Raw genomic sequence first — 16,798 nt, 5'->3', positions numbered from 1 at the left:
GAAGTTGGACACGAACCTTGTCATCAGGAGCAAGAGCAGGGAGATCCATGGCGCGGGCATCGTACGCCGATTTGTGTTGGGCCCGAGACAACTGCATTCGACGCAGGACCGGAAGGTTTTCCAAGTCCGGGACATGAATGGCCAGCACCGTCGTTCGCAACGTGTGGTTCATCAACAATTGAGCTGGTGACAGGCCAGTGTACAATGGAGCTGACCTGTAAGCAAGTAATGCGAGGTAAAAGTTGGATTCCGCATCGGCCGCCTTGCACAGGAGTTGTTTGACAATGTGCACCCCCTTCTCAGCTTTGCCATTGGACTGGGGGTAGTGGGGACTGGAGGTGATGTGCGTGAAGTTATATCGCGTGTCAAAATTGGACCACTCCTGACGAGCAAAACATGGGTCATTGTCGGACATGACCGTGAGCGGGACGCCATTGCGAGCGAAGGTTTCCTTGCACGCACGGATGACCGCTGTCGATGTGAGGTTGTGTAGCCTAAGTACCTCCGAGTAGTTAGAGAAGTAGTCCACTATGAGGACATTGTCCTGGCCTAATGCATGGAAAAGGTCAATGCCCACCTTGGTCCAAGGTCTCCTTTGGCTGAGCAGGCTGGAATCGCTGGCATGTCGGGCAGTTGGGAATGGCGTTGGCGATGTCCTGGTTGATGCCAGGCCAGTACACTGCCTCACGGGCCCACCGGCGGCACCTCTCCACCCCCAGGTGACCCTCACGGAGCTGCTCAAGGACGAGTTCCCGCATGCTGTGCGGAATGACGATCCTGTCCAACTTTAGCAGAATTCCATCTACCACCGCCAGGTCATCTTTGATGTTGTAGAATTGAGGGCATTGGCCCTTGAGCCATCCGTCTGTCAGATGGTGCATGATGCGTTGGAGCAGAGGATCATTGGCTGTTTCACAACGAATCTGGATGAGTCGTTCATCCGTGGCAGGCAAGTTGGATGCGGCAAACGCAACCTGAGCATCAATTTGGCACACGAGGCCCGCTGGGTCGCAGGGTGTGATGACAGATCGGGAGAGTGCATCGGCGACGATGAGCTCCTTACCCGGGGTGTAGGCGAGTTCGAAGTCATACCGCCTGAGTTTAAGGAGAATACGTTGCAGGCGCGGCGTCATGTCATTAAGATCTTTTTGAATAATGTTGACCAATGGCCTGTGGTCTGTCTCGACTGTGAACTTTGGGAGTCCATAGACATAGTCATGGAATTTGACAATTCCAGTGAGAAGGCCCAGACAATCTTTTTTGATTTGCGCATAGCAATGTTCGGTGGGCGTCATTGCTCACGATGCATATGCGACTGGAGCCCATGCGGAGGCTTTGTCACGTTGAAGGAGCACAGCTCCAATGCCGGACTGACTGGCATCAGTGGAGATCTTTGTCTCCTTGGCAGGGTTGAAAAATGCCAACACCGGGGCCTTGGTAAGCTTCGCCCTGAGTTCTCGCCATTCCTGTTCGTGGGCGGGGAGCCATTGGAATTTGGTTGTCTTCTTTACCAGGGTGGGAGCAGAATGGAGCAGTGTAAAAGGCCAGGGTGGGAGCAGAATGCAGCAGTGTAAAAGGCCAGGGTGGGAGCAGAATGGAGCAGTGTAAAAGGCCAGGGTGGGAGCAGAATGCAGCAGTGTAAAAGGCCAGGGTGGGAGCAGAATGCAGCAGTGTAAAAGGCCAGGGTGGGAGCAGAATGGAGCAGTGTAAAAGGCCAGGGTGGGAGCAGAATGCAGCAGTGTAAAAGGCCAGGGTGGGAGCAGAATGCAGCAGTGTAAAAGGCCAGGGTGGGAGCAGAATGCAGCAGTGTAAAAGGCCAGGGTGGGAGCAGAATGCAGCAGTGTAAAAGGCCAGGGTGGGAGCAGAATGGAGCAGTGTAAAAGGCCAGGGTGGGAGCAGAATGCAGCAGTGTAAAAGGCCAGGGTGGGAGCAGAATGGAGCAGTGTAAAAGGCCAGGGTGGGAGCAGAATGCAGCAGTGTAAAAGGCCAGGGTGGGAGCAGAATGCAGCAGTGTAAAAGGCCAGGGTGGGAGCAGAATGGAGCAGTGTAAAAGGCCAGGGTGGGAGCAGAATGCAGCAGTGTAAAAGGCCAGGGTGGGAGCAGAATGCAGCAGTGTAAAAGGCCAGGGTGGGAGCAGAATGGAGCAGTGTAAAAGGCCAGGGTGGGAGCAGAATGGAGCAGTGTAAAAGGCCAGGGTGGGAGCAGAATGCAGCAGTGTAAAAGGCCAGGGTGGGAGCAGAATGGAGCAGTGTAAAAGGCCAGGGTGGGAGCAGAATGCAGCAGTGTAAAAGGGGAGAGGGAAGGAAGGATTGGGGGGGGGGGGGAATTGGTGTGGTGTTGAGCTGACGGATCCTCAATGGCGGCATGGGTGGCACCATTAGCGTCATTATAACGGGTCTCCAAACCAGTGTCAGGTCTCTGCACTAGCAACATCAACCAGAACCTCAGTGAGTCTCTCTTTTCCCATAAGACTCAACATGTCATCATGGGGTGGTCCTCGAAGATCTTGGGGATCGCTGGCTACCCCAGCATGTCCGTGTCAAGCACGTTCACTGGGGCACACATGTGCATGATACAGAGTGGTGGACACACACAATCTGAACATTCAGGTAGTGGAATCCCTTCCTGTTAATAAAGGGCACTCTCTGATGCTTGGTGTATGCAGAATGACATGCGTTCCATTTGTTGCCCCCGGACTTGGGGCATCCCGGAGATGGCAGTAAATCCTGCAGCCGGCGCATCGTGGTGGGCCTGGTGCAGCTCAAAGGTGGTAAACAATATATTATAAATGCAGTATTCTGATAAGCATAGTACAACAAATAAAAATAAATCACGTTATAGTTCACAGGTTCAGTCTATTTTCATGGGCTTTGTCGTATCGAAAAAGTGTTCAAGCTTGGAGCCTGAATTAGTTGTTGTTTAAGTACCAACAAGTCATCATGAGGTGTTTAAAATGGTCGAATCACTTTTGTTGTCTGACCTTGACTTTTTATGTGCTTGTGGTATCTATTCTGTATGTCATTTGCCTTGAAAACCGTTTTGCTTTGGCTTGGAGCAAAAATGAATTCTTGAAATTTGGTTTGTCTGAACAATGTCCATATTATATTTGTACTCGTGCTATTGTTTTGGACTGTGCTGTAACATTGTCCTTTATGTGCAGAGTTGTACCATGTTGTACACGTTGTTGTTGTGCTTAAAAACTGTTCCTGGCAGATAATTTAAGACATTCTCAAACTTCTCGGTATCAGTGTCCTTTGTAGTATCTGATGTTTCATTGAGCTTTTTGATCTGAGGTTTGTGTGAATGATCTGATGTTGCATTGATCTTGGTGACATCAGTCATTTCAGGTTGATTTGAATCATTTTAGATTTCTTGGTGCTCCTCCTCTGGAGTCAATGTCTTCAAGATTTCAGTTTCTTATAGGTTGTAGGTTGCACATCTGGTATGCTGATTGTGATCACTTTGGCACTGTTCTCACATACAGTGGTTAGACATTCATTGTTTTCTTGTTGTTGTGCAAATAAGGTGAATAGACCTTCATAGTCTTCCTTCTGTTGATTAAATGAGCTGGATGGACTTTTATAGTATGCTTCTAGTTGCTCAAATAAGGTGGATAGACCTTCATAGTCTTCTTCATGCATGATTGTCGCTCTGGAGTCTTCAATTGCTTCCATTCTGGAGTCTGTCAATGAGCTGTCTGTGGAGGCTTGCATCGCTCTCTCTGTGGAGTCTTTCATTGCTCTCTGTGTGGAGTCATGCAGTGTTCTCTCTGTGGTGACAATCAGCGCTCTCTCAACGGAGTCCAGGTGAGGCTCAGACAGGTCTGGGTGAGCTAAGTATTTCATTCAGGGTTCAACAGTAGTGCACGGGGGAAGCAATAGCACACTGGGCTAAATCACTGGCTTTTAAAGCAGACCAAGGCAGGCCAGCAGCACGGTTCAATTCCCGTACCAGCCTCCCCGGACAGGCGCCGGAATGTGGCGACTAGGGGCTTTTCACAGTAACTTCATTGAAGCCTACTTGTGACAATAAGCGATTTTCATTTCATTTCATTTTTAATTAACAAATCATCTTCTTTAGTTTTGGATTTGTTGATGTGCTCTTCACTTTTTATGCTGTAAACTTGTGCCAAGGTGCTGTGAAAGTTATCTTCAACTGTTTGTTGAAGGTCAGGCATTGTTCTACCTTTTGAGGTAAAAGTTCTGGGTTTTGTAGCTTTAAAACTGTTCTTTTGAATTTTTGGGCAGTTTCCCTTTAAGTTTCTGAGACTTCTCATGTCATTACAACACATAAGTGGCGACTGTTGGTGGGGGGGCGAGGGGGTGGAGACTGGGGAGGTAAATATACATTTGGGTGCCGGAGAAACAATTACAATGGGCAATACTCGAATGGGTTTGGTGTTGGTTTTGTCGCTTGCTTCTCCTGAACGGATCTCGCTGCCATCTTGCGCTCACCTCTGCTTCTGCCGTTCCTCCCATCTTTCATCTTTATTCTCCTCGTTCCCTGCTCCTGGAGATGCCATGTGCGTTATTGTATCCCATGCCTTCCTTCCGGCTCTCATTTCCCTGCCTCCCCCCCACCTGCCTGGTTCTCCTCCCTTGTTCCCTGTCTCTTCCCTCTACCCCCCTGCCCCCCTCCTGTGATTCGCCTTTCTTTCCTCTTAGGTTTAGCTGTCCCCCCCCGCTTCCCGGTTTATTTCTCCCTCTCATGCTTTGGTGACTTTCCCCTGATTCTTGGCTACCTGGCTATTCTTCCTCTTGTTCATTGGTCACAAACAGGTCCTGGAACAATTGGGTGAATGGCTCTCACATTCTGTGGAAGCCGTCGTCTGACCCTCAGATGGCAAATTTGATTTTCTCCATTTGGAGAGATTCCGAGAGGTCGGACAGCCAGTCTACAGCTTTGGGTGGTGCTGCTGACCGCCAGCCAAACAGGATTCTACGGCGGGCAATCAGGGTGGCAAAGGCAAGGGCGTCCGCCCTCCTCCCCAGGAATAGATCTGGCTGGTCTGAAACCCCGAAGACCACCACTTTCAGGCATGGCTCCACCCTCACCCCCACCACTTTGGACATTGCCTCAAAGAAAGCTGTCCAGTACTCCACAAGTCTGGGGCAAGACCAGAACACTTGGGCGTGGTTGGCCAGGCCTCTTTGGCACCGTTCACATTTGTCCTCCACCTCCGGTGTTAAGTGGGCTCTATGTACCACTTTTGGCTGAGTCAGGCTGAGCCTTGCGCATGTGGAGGTGGAGTTGATCCAATGCCGTGCTTCACTCCAAAGTCAGAACCCTATCTCAATCCCCAGGTCCTCCTCCCATTTCTTTCTTGTTGCGTCCAGTACGGTGTCGGCCCTTTCCATCAGTTGGGCATGCATGTCACTACAGTTTCCTTTATCTAGTATGCTTGCGTCCAGTAGTTCTTCCAGTAGTGTCTGTCGTGGCGGTTGTGGGTACGTCCTTGTCTCCTTTCGTAGGAAGTTTTTGAGCTGTAGATACCTTAGCTTGTTCCCCCTGGCTAGCTGGAATTTCTCTGTCAGTTCGTACAGTGTTGTGATCCTGCCATCCGTGTATAGGTCCCTGACTGTCAGTGTCCCTCAGTCCTGCCCCCGCCTTTTGAAGGTGACGTCAGTCAGTGCTGGTGTGAACCTATGGTTGTTGCAGATGTGAGCTTTGTCCGACATTTTGGTCAGGCCAAATTGCTGCCGTAGTTGGTTCCAGGATTGGAGGGTGGCAATCACCACCGGGCTGCTGGAATGTTTTTTGGAGTGGGGATGGGAGTGCTGCCGTAGCGAGGGCCCGGAGGGAGGTCCCCATGCAGGAGGTCTCTTCCGTGCGCACCCACTCAGCTTCTGGCTCCTTGATCCATCCCCTCAGACACAGTGGTAGAATTGTAGGTTTGGGAGGGCTAGCTCCCCCCCTTGATTTTGTTTTTTGTAGGACCTTCTTTGGGATCCTAGCATTCCCCCCCCCCCCCCCCCCCCCCCCCATATGAACGCCATTATTAGTTTGTCCAGCGCTTTGAAAAAGGCCTTGGGGATGTAGATCGGAATGGATCTAGGTAGGAAGAGGTACCTGGGCAGTACGTTCATTTTGATCGTCTGGACTCTCCCTGCGATGGAGAGTGGGAGTGTGTTCCATCTTTGCAGGTCCTTTTTTACTTCCTCCATCAGACTGGTGAGGTTCCATTTGTGGATCCCTTTCCAGTCATGGGCTATTTGGATCCCCAGGTAGCGAAAGTTGTGTCGGGCTTGTTTAAACAGCAGTCCCGTTACTGTTGCCGCCCCCCCCCCCCCCCCCCCCTACTTGGGGTGTACCGGGAAGATCTCGCTTTTGCTCATGTTGAGTTTGTAGCCCGAGAAGGCTCCAAACTCTTTCAGGACCGCGATGATTCCATCCATGCTGCTTTGTGGGTCCGAGATGTAGAGGAGCAGGTCATCTGCAGAGAGTGAGACTCTGTGCTCTCTGTCTCCCCTTCGGATCCCCCTCCAGCTTTTTGCTGTTCTGAGCGCGATTGCTAGTGGTTCGATCGCTAGAGCGAACAGCAGTGGGGACAGTGGGCATCCTTGTCTGGTGCCCCTGTGCAGCTGGAAGTATCGGGAGTTGGTATTGTTGGTCCGTACGCTCGCCATGGGAGCGTTGTACAGGAGCTTTACCCAGGAGGTGAACCCAGTTCCAAGCCCGAACTGTTCCAGTTCCTCTATGAGGTATTTCCATTCGACTCTGTCGAAGGCCTTTTCTGCGTCTGGGGAGACGATCACCTCTGGTGTTCTCTCCCCGGAGGGGGTCATTATCACATTCAGCAGGTGCCTGATGTTCGAGATAAGATGTCTACCTGTGACAAAGTCCGTCTGGTCCTCTGCGACCACCTCTGGTACACAGTCTTCTAGCCTTTTGGCTAGAATTCTGGCCAGTTTTTTGGCAACCGCGTTCAGCAGTGATATGGGTCTGTATGACCCACATTCCGTTGGGTCTTTGTCTTTCTTAGGTATCAGCGAGATTGAGGCCTGTGCTAACGTGGGTGGCAGTGTGCCCCTCGCTAACGTGTCTTTGAACATCTCCCGCAGGTGCGGGGCCAGTGCTGTCGCAAATCTATTGTAGAAGTCCGCCAGGAACCTGTCTGGTCTTCCCCGCCTGCATGGAGCTAATGCTGTCCATGATTTCTCCCAGTGCTAGTGGTGCTTCCAAGCCCCGTTTTCTGCCCTCCCACACGACTTGAATGTCCAGTCCATCAAGGAACCGTTTCATCCTGACCTCCCCCATTGGGGGCTCTGAGGTGTAGATTGTAGCCCTTTGAGGTGTAGCCCTTGGTAGAAGGCCTTGAAGATTTTGTTGATCTTTTCTGGTTCTGTTTCTAACCTGCCTCTGGTATCCCTGATTTGTGGAATTTTTCCGGTGGCTGCCTGCTTTCTCAGCTGGTGTGCCAACAGGCGGCTGACTTTGTCTCTGTTTTCGTATAGGGTCCCACGTGCCTGGCGGAGTTGGTGCACTGCTTTCCTGGTGGAGAGCAGGTCAATGTTCCTTTGTAGCTCTTTCCTCTCCGTCAGGAGCTCTACGGTCGGGGTCTTGGAGTATTTACAGTCTACATCCAGTATGGAGTCGACCAGCTGCTGCCTAGCCGCCCTTTCCTCCTGATCTCTTTGCGCTTTAAAAGCGATGATTTACTCTCTTAGTACGGACTTTAGCGCTTCCCAGAACATGGAGGGTGTGACCTCCCTGTTCTGGTTGCTCTCTGTGTACTCTGCTATGGCCCACGATATCCTTTCGTTGAAGGCCTTGTCAGCTAGTACAATCTCCATGTAGGGCGTTGGGCCCTGCCCGTCTCCAGCCTCACATCCATGTAGTGTGGAGCGTGGTCTGATATCACAGTTGCGGAGTATTCCACTTTGTCTATCCCTGGAAGCACCGTTTTCCCCACCACAAAGAAGTCAATTCTGGTGTATACATTGTGTACTGGGGAGAAGGAGAAATCCTTCCGCCCTGGGTGGGTGAACCTACAGGGGTCCACTGCTCCCATCTGTTCCATAAAGTGACTGAGTTCCCTTGCCATTCTTGAGATTTTCCCCGTTTTGGGGTTTGATCTGTCTATCTGTCTGTCTTTGGATCCTGTACACAGTTGAAGTCCCCTCCCATGATTAGTCGGTGCGTCGCTGTGTCGGGGATTTCAGCCATGGTCTTCTTGACGAAGCTTGTGTCGTCCCAGTTGGGTGCATACACGTTAACTAGTGTACCGGTGCCCCATCCAGGGCCCCGCTGACCATGACGTACTGTCCCCCCCGGGCCCGTAACGGTCTTTGCTGCCCTAAACATCGTCCTCTTGCTGATCAGTATCGTCACCCCCCTGGCCCTTGTCCCATAGCAGGAATAGTAGGTCTGTCCCACCCAGTCCTTTCTTACCTGCAGGTCCTGCTCTCTCAGGTGTGTCTCTTGGAGGAAGACTATGTCGGCCCTCATATTTCTTAGGTGGGTGAGGACTCTGGATCTCTTCACTGGGCCGTTGAGTCCCCTTACGTTCCAGGTGACTATCCTGGTGGGGGTCTTCTGCCCCCTCGCTCCTGTGGGATTAACCAGACTTAACCCGTGGACGCGCCCCTGCACTCCGAGGTTTCCCTTTGTTAGGGGACCGTCCAAGATGGCCGCTGTCACTGCACTCTCCATGCGGTCGGGTCCCTGCACTCCGGGTTTTCCCTTTGTCCAGGGGGCACCCGACATGGCCGCCCACTGTGTGTCCACCACGTGGGTAGTCCCCTGCACTCTGGCCGTTATCTACCCGTTGTAAGATCAATGCTGTATATAGTTGCCAATATAACTCTGTTTATATATGTTCACTATCCACCATTGTAAGTGCAGTAGCACTATCCGACCACCAGGGGGGAGTCGCTCTGGGAGTACACCTTGGCACTCTGGGCGTCTCCCTTCGCCCAGAGACCGTACTGGGTGGGTGCTTGCAACGATTCCTTGTTTCGAGCCCTTGGTTGTGGCACTTTGTAGCCCTATTCCTTTTCGAGCCTTGTTTGTCCCTCCTTCCCTGTGTCCCCCCTCCCTGGAGTCTCCCTCCCTGTGTCCCCCCCCCCCCCCCGGCCTCTCCCTTTCCCCCCCTCTCCTGTATACCCCTCCTTTGTCCCTCTTTCCCCTGTTCCTATCCCCATTTGCTCTCCCGCCTCTGTTGAGTGGTCCCCCCGATGGAACCATCAATTCAGCGAACACGTGTAGTTGGATCTGAACAGAGGCTTTGATACACTTACAATAGAGCCAGCCTATTCGTCGTTGAACTTCAGATGAACTGCAGGCTGGCTCTAAGGCACTGATCTTTATACATCGGTCCCAGGGGGAGGAGTCCTGGGCGGAGCCAAGGGAGGAGCCCAGTACAAACTCTCGTGTACTCCCAGAGCGACTCCCCCCTGGTGGTCGGATAGTGCTACTGCACTTACAATGGTGGATAGTGAACATATATACACGGAGTTATATTGGCAACTATATACAGCATTGATCTTACAACGGGTAGATAACGAACATATATACATGGAGTGATATTGGCAACTATATATAGTGTGAATCACATTCACCACACCCCCCATCCACTGCCTGGTGCCTTCCCCTCTGTTGGGGGCGCACTGCAGCCCTACTTTGTTGCATGCCCCCGGCGCTAGCTTTCCTGCTAGTATGGTGGCCCCCCTCTCGGGAGTTACTGTCTCGCTTCTTCTCTGCCTGGCCTCTGCGGTTTTCTGCCCGCTCTTCTTCTATCCTCCCCTGCCCTCCTCTTGCTTGCTCTCCCTTCTCTGCTACTCTCGTTCCCTTGTGCTACGGCCTGGTCTCCCACCTGAAGCGGTCCCTCGGGCAGTGGTTTGTTCTTTGTTCAGGGTGCGCTCGCCGTGGCAGGGGCGGGGGGGGGGGCCTGACGTTTCCTCACCCCTCCCCGCCCACCCCCCACCCTCCGTCGGCGTGTTGTTGCCCCTTGCCAGGGGCCCCTTGTTTCTACCCTCGCTGCTGGTTTTCCAGCCCATGTTCCTCGACAAACTTGTTTGCTTCAGCGGGGGATGTAAAGAAGTATTCTCTTTCTTGGTATGTGACCCAGAGTTTCGCTGGGTACAGCATACGAAAACGCACGTTGCTCTTGTGAAGAGCTGCTTTTGCTCTCTTGAGCTCGTCCCGTCTCCTGGCTAGGTCTGCCCCAATGTCCTCGTAAATTCTAATGAAGTGTCCTTCCCATTTGCAGGTTCTGTTTCGCCTGGCCCAGCGCAGGATGGTTTCCTTGTCTTGGTACCGGTGCAGTTTAGCTATAACTGCCCTCGGGTGGTCCCCTGCCTTGGGCTTCGGGCGCAGCGACCGGTGTGCTCTGTCCATTTCTTGTGAGTTGGGAAAGGTTTCCCTCCCCACTAAGTTGCCCAGCATATCGGCCACGTATGTCGTGGGGTTTCTACCCTCGATCCCCTCTGGTAGGCCCACTATCCTGACATTGTGCCTTCTCGAGCAGTTTCCCTGGTCGTCCACTCTGCCCTTCAGGCTCTCCTCTGTTGTGCCCAGTCTCGCCACCTCCTTACCCAGGGCCGTGATCCGGTCGCTCATGTCAGTCGCTGCTTTCTCCAGCTCCTTAATGGTTGCCTCTTGGGCTTCCAGCTTCTCCCCTTGGGCCTCCAGTTTCTCCTCTGCTCTGCCCAGGGCATGCTGCACCTCCATCAGGGCCTTGGCCATTGCTGCCTGCACTGCGGCCTCTATGTCTGCTCTGGCCTCTGCCTTGTTTACCTGCTGATGTTCCCTCAGCGCATCGGCAAAGGCTGCCTTCCAGTACCCCCTGGCCCCGGGGGAGAATGCACCTGTCTGCCCAGCTCTTTTTGATGTGACGATACTTCCTTTCCTCGCTTTGTGCGCTGATTAGCTTGTCTGAACTGGCTCGCCTGTTGCCACGTCTGCCTTTGGTGCCCCTTCTCCCTCTGCTTTGGCTCCCTTCTGGCATTTCTTCTCACATCATGATGCTCGTGATGAAATGCGTAGTCATCGATTCCGCATGTGCAAATCGATCTTTTTCCAGAGTGCGCTCTTTTTTTCAACCGCGCATGCGCAGAACAGTATTTTGCCGGTTTGGATTTGAATTTGTTTATTGTCACGTGTGCTGAGGTACAGTGAAAAGTATTTTTCTGTGAGCAGCTCAAACAGATCATTTAGTACATGAAAAGAAAATAAAATAAAAGAAAATACATAATAGGGCAACACAAGGTCCACAATGTAAATACATAAACACCGCCTATAGCTGATAACCAACCTCAACTCCAGCTATGCGCATGTGCGTACTGCTCTCTCAAGATGGAGACTGTCCAAAACGTGCATCATCTTCACTTTCAACACTGCCTCTACCTCGTGGTGCGTTTTCGTGTCATTTTCACAAATTTTATACTCTAGCTATTCATTATACTGATTCTTTGATTGTTCGTTATACAAACATTTTTCCATTGATAACTTCAGCCAATACTGGAATTGAACACACACTGCTGGCCTTGTTCTGTACCAGAAACCAGCTGTCTAGCCAAGTGAGCTAAACTGGCAATGCTTTTGCCATGGTGTCAATCAGGGCAATATTCAATTTTATTGCCAAAATGGTATTGTAATGAGAGTAATCTGAATTATTTAGGTTACCTTCTCAGATTAACCTCCCTACCAAATGTAGTTTGATTTTTAAGTGATACATGTTGCTGAGATTGTGACTTAACTTTGACTGTGTCTTCAATCAAGGTGATTTAACTCTCACAGCCTCTGTTGCTCCTTTCCCCTCATTATTATGCAGAAAAAGAGCATGTGTCTTGGAAAGACCATTGCAGCTGCTTAGACTTGTGAACACTGCGGGGTGAGCAGAGAGCTCTAAAATGTTTTAGCTGAACTGTGACTGACAGCATTTTGGTCAAGAAGAATGAAAACATTCAAAACAATTTGCTATCTAACTCCAGAAATCATAGCTATGCTGGCATCGGGTGACTTGGGGCTGTACTGAGACCAAATCTTGTTGTGTAAATCTAGTGCATAATTGTATAAATCTAGGAAACATGCATAAACTGGTCTTTTGAGTACGGTTGGTGCAATGTTCATCAGCAGCAGCTGTATCACTGATGGAATCTGTTATATTCTTTGTCTTGTTCGCCAAGATAGCCAAAGATGTAGTGTTGACAAAGAACATACAACTTTATGTTTAAATCAAAACTAATTTATTTGACACTACTTAACTCGATTTGGTTCGCATACTCTATTATAGAACATAGAACAGTACAGCACAGAACAGGCCCTTCGGCCCTCAATGTTGTGCCGAGCCATGATCACCCTACTCAAACCCACGTATCCACCCTATACCCGTAACCCAACAACCCCCCCCTTAACCTTACTTTTATTAGGACACTACGAGCAATTTAGCATGGCCAATCCACCTAACCCGCACATCTTTGGACTGTGGGAGGAAACCGGAGCACCCGGAGGAAACCCACGCACACAGGGGGAGGACGTGCAGACTCCACACAGACAGTGACCCAGCCGGGAATCGAACCTGGGACCCTGGAGCTGTGAAGCATTTATGCTAACCACCATGCTACCCTGCTGCCCCTAGTTAACAAAATAATAGTACTGAATCTGTGATACAGTAATTAAAAACCTCTCTAATATATAAACTACACTCTAACTCAACCTCACACTATCCTTCTACATCGAGTTCCCCATCAGCTTCCCTTAGCATGCCTAGAGACGCAGGCTTTCATAAGATCACTCAGTGATGCCATCTAGTGTTGATATACATGAACATCATCTTGTTAACCCTTTACTATACTTGGACTATACATATCATTACAGAATCATTCAGCAAATTTGTGTGTAAATGGTTTACTGTTAAATCAGCAGAAAACAGATACATGCAAGTTTCCTTCAGAACAAATGCCACAATGCCACCCTTATTACTATCCAGGAAATTTCAAGCTGCTATTTAATCACTTGATGTGAGCTGTCGGATAGACCAGTGTTTTTCAAACTTTTTTGCCCAGGATCCATTTTTACCAACCGGCCATCCTTCGAGACCTATGCCGGCCGACTTTGCGGCCCACGCTGGCCACATTTGCAACCCATGCCGACCAACCTTTACAGCCCATGCTGGCTGAACCTCGCGACCCACGCCGGCCAACATTCGTGACCCACCATTTTCTCTTACCTTTAATGCAAGAGGTAAACCTGAGTTTATATTCTATAGTCTAGAGTAAAGAAGAATGAGAAATTACCTAATTGAAACAGGCATTATTCTCTCAGGACTCTGCAGAGTAGATGCAGGATTTAAGTTTTTCTCAGGTGGGAGATTTGCAGCCTGGGGACATGGTCTGCAAATTACAATGCTATGATTTTAGACATAGATGAGGACAAATTACTTAACTTAAAGTATTGTGAATCTTTTTAATCTCTAAAATTCACTATCAAAGAGAGTTCTGCAGGCTCAGCTATTGCGCATATTCAAGACTGAATTGAATTAAAAAAAAAACCTTTTCCTGGGTCAGTGCACTGACGTCAGGAGGAGGCGGTGTTTCTCTCTGGGCTCCAGGCATGTACACTGATGAGCGGGCACGCATGTGCAGCACGCTTGCATTTTTAAAGTCGGTCGCGGCTGCCATTTGTGAAGCCGCTTGCAGCTGCCATTTTAAGAAGCCGGCTGCTGTGTCCATTGCGTCTGAATTCCCGTGATCGGGAACACTGTGATGGATAGCTTCGCAACCCTCCTGACACCCGCCCTCGACCCACCCACGAATCGCAACCCCCACTTTGAAAATGCCTGGGATAGACCATGAGTTAAGTTAGGTTACAACTTATACTTTTCTGACAGTTGATCTTTAAGAATGAAGGTGAATCACATTGCTATTTCATTGACGTGTTATTGAATTTGCATTTTTCTTTGCAAACCTTCTTTCCTGAAAGGTGTGAGAAAGAAGGACTCAGAGAGATACGTAGAGAGACCAGAGGAGTCTAAATTTGTTAGTGTAACCAAACTGGGCACAATTCTGACAGTACACATGCACTGGAATAGAGAGATCCGCGAGCAATTCTAAATACATCCTCAGGCCTCATCATAATCATGCAGGTGAACTGTGGTCAGCACTCAGGTTCCCTGTTGCATCTTGCCTGTTGGGCAGAGCCCTGTCCAGAATCAGCTGGTGCCGAAGCCCACGTGTTGGGATGTTTAGTTCAAGACAATCAGGAGTGGAGCAAGGGAAGTGTGACAGTGGTCAAAAGTTATTTCTATGAGCTAGGAGAAGTGCACCTACCCCTTCAAGTTTGGGTTTTGAGGCCTCCAGTTGTTTTTTTAAGTGCCGTTAGTTTGGCTACTAAAGACCGAAAAATATCAAGCGAAGGTTAAGCATCACAAGCTTTGCCTCACCCTGATGAATTTGGATCTAAATGATCTTAATTCATGTCAGATGGCCACCAGCTGTCTAAAAAAGACAAAAGATTTAGTCGTCACCCAAAAACCCCTTGTAGATTGAATACAGATCCCTGCACTGTTAGTGCATGATTGTTGTCCCCATTGCAAACCTATAAAACAGGCACGACAATGTTGAATATAGATCCCTGACAGTTTTTCTTTAAATCCCCCTGTAACTCCCAAATTAAAACATTGGAACTCTAATAAATCGCCGATGCAATGCCTAGTGTTGGTGATGCTGAAAACTTTAGCTATAAAATGTATTTGCTCATAGGATTCTTCACATTCTGAATACTGAACAGTTGCCAGGAGCTCTTTTTCTATTGAAATGACAGGAAGAAGTGGCTTTGACTCAAACATGTTGGGAACAAGAGACAACCAACAATGTATGTTGCAATTCAATTCAGCAAACAGTCTCTGTGACTCTGATAGAAGCAAACATCCGATGAGGGAAACAATGTACTGGACACCTTTGAGCAACCAAGGGCTTTGCATGTTTGTGAAGAATAATCTGCTCTCATTACAATTACTGACACTTCCCCATTTCCTACTGTTTTCTTCTGGTTCGTGCTGTGTTTTTCTCAGACTTGTTTTTCAATGGTTGTCACACTGTTCTGAGCTTTACAAATCATGATACTGATGTCACAGTCTGGCAATGCCATCCTGATATTTTAGCAGTATGATATATATCTAATGATATATTCATATAGTGGTGTGAAGTGCTTTGACAATATTATTTATAACATGATTAGCACAGCATTATGGCTCAACACAGCACAGAAAAATGTCAGAGACCTCAAAACAAATTAGAATATAAATGAAAGGTTCACTGTCATAAATTAAGCAAAATTCATTGAGTATGGCAACTTGTAGGGCTTTTAATGTAATAAAATGGGCTGCACGATAGCACAGTGGTTAGCATTGCTGCCTCACAGCACCAGGGATATGGGTTTGATTCCAGCCTTGTGTCACTGTCTGTGAGGTGTTTGCACTTTCTCCCAGTGTCTGCGTGGGTTTCCTCCTGGTGCTCCCGTTTCCTCCCACTGTCCAAAGATGTGCAGGTTAGGTAGGAGTGTGGGAGAGGGCATATAGGTAGGCTGCTCTTTCCGAGGGTCAGCGATTAGGTTGTGGGCATATTTGACAATTAAGGTGTTGCCGAACCAGAAGCCAGAGTAGCTCAACTAACACAGGATGATGGGCTTAGAATCATAGGCCTAAATTTTTTGGATGGTCGGGATTTGACCGAAGAGTCAGCGGGGAACGCATCCCCTCTGACTCCGACAGGTCCACTGCCATCTTATGCTCAATTGACAGTAGTTGAGACTTCTGCTACACTTGGAAGGTAGTCGTGCCTTGGAGATCTGTCAGCCAACCAGATTGGACAACAGATTTCAAGCCCCTCCAGGCACAGCATTGCAATGGCTGGAAGAGGTACTGCAGTGTTGTGCCTGGGACCAAGTGTCAGCAACCAGTGTGGTAGTAAGGGACAGGAGTCTCAAAGAGGGGAGGCTAGTGGATGTCCTGGGGGATTGCAAATGGGCTATCAGGGAATAGGCTGGAGGGAGGGGAGGCAATTCGGAGGTATCCGGCCTCTGAGGGGAGGGTGCCCCCGGTCACAAAGGGACCTCCAATGGAGGCCCCACTTCTTACCCAAGATCGAGATTGTTAACATTTTATGTTTCATACCCTGAGATATCCAGCACCTTCCAGCCTGAGGCTGGGTGGGGAAAGGCCCTTAAGTGATCCTGAAACCATTATAGGGGCAGAGGCAGGCTCCTGCCCAAGGCCCTCACAATCTTATTATAAAATCCCATCTGGGTTGGTGTGGTCAGATTATGGATGGAATCCTGTCCATGTAATTATGTAATTTCATGCTCCATCCTCGCCTCAAAACCCACTGGGGGGAGGAGGGGGGGGGGGGGGGGGGGGTGGTGGAAGAGGCGGAGAACTTAAAATGTAGTCCATAAAATGGTTACAGTGGTTTAGCTCAGTTGGCTGGGCAACTGGTTCGTGATGCAGAGCGAGGTCAACAGCGCTGGTACAATTACCGTGCTGGCTGAGGTTATTCATGAAAACCCCGCCTTCTCAACCTTGCCCCTCAGCTGAGGTGTGGTGATCCTCAGGTTAAATCACAACCAATCAGCTCTCTCCCTCAAAGGAGAAAGCAGCCTATGGTCATCTGGAACTATGGTGACTTTACAGCTTAGAAGGAGGCCATTTGACTCATTGTGTCCCTACAGACTATTGCAAGCAACTCAGCCAGTTCCATTTCCCTGTCTTTTCACCATATTTACTCTTATAATTATCCAATTCCTTTTGCAAAGCCGTGATTGAATCTGGCCTCCACCACATCATTAGGCAGTACATGCC

Source organism: Scyliorhinus canicula, chromosome 5 (genome assembly GCF_902713615.1).
Source record: "Scyliorhinus canicula chromosome 5, sScyCan1.1, whole genome shotgun sequence".
In the NCBI taxonomy this organism is placed as follows: domain Eukaryota; kingdom Metazoa; phylum Chordata; class Chondrichthyes; order Carcharhiniformes; family Scyliorhinidae; genus Scyliorhinus; species Scyliorhinus canicula.
This window is presented reverse-complemented; position numbering follows the sequence as displayed.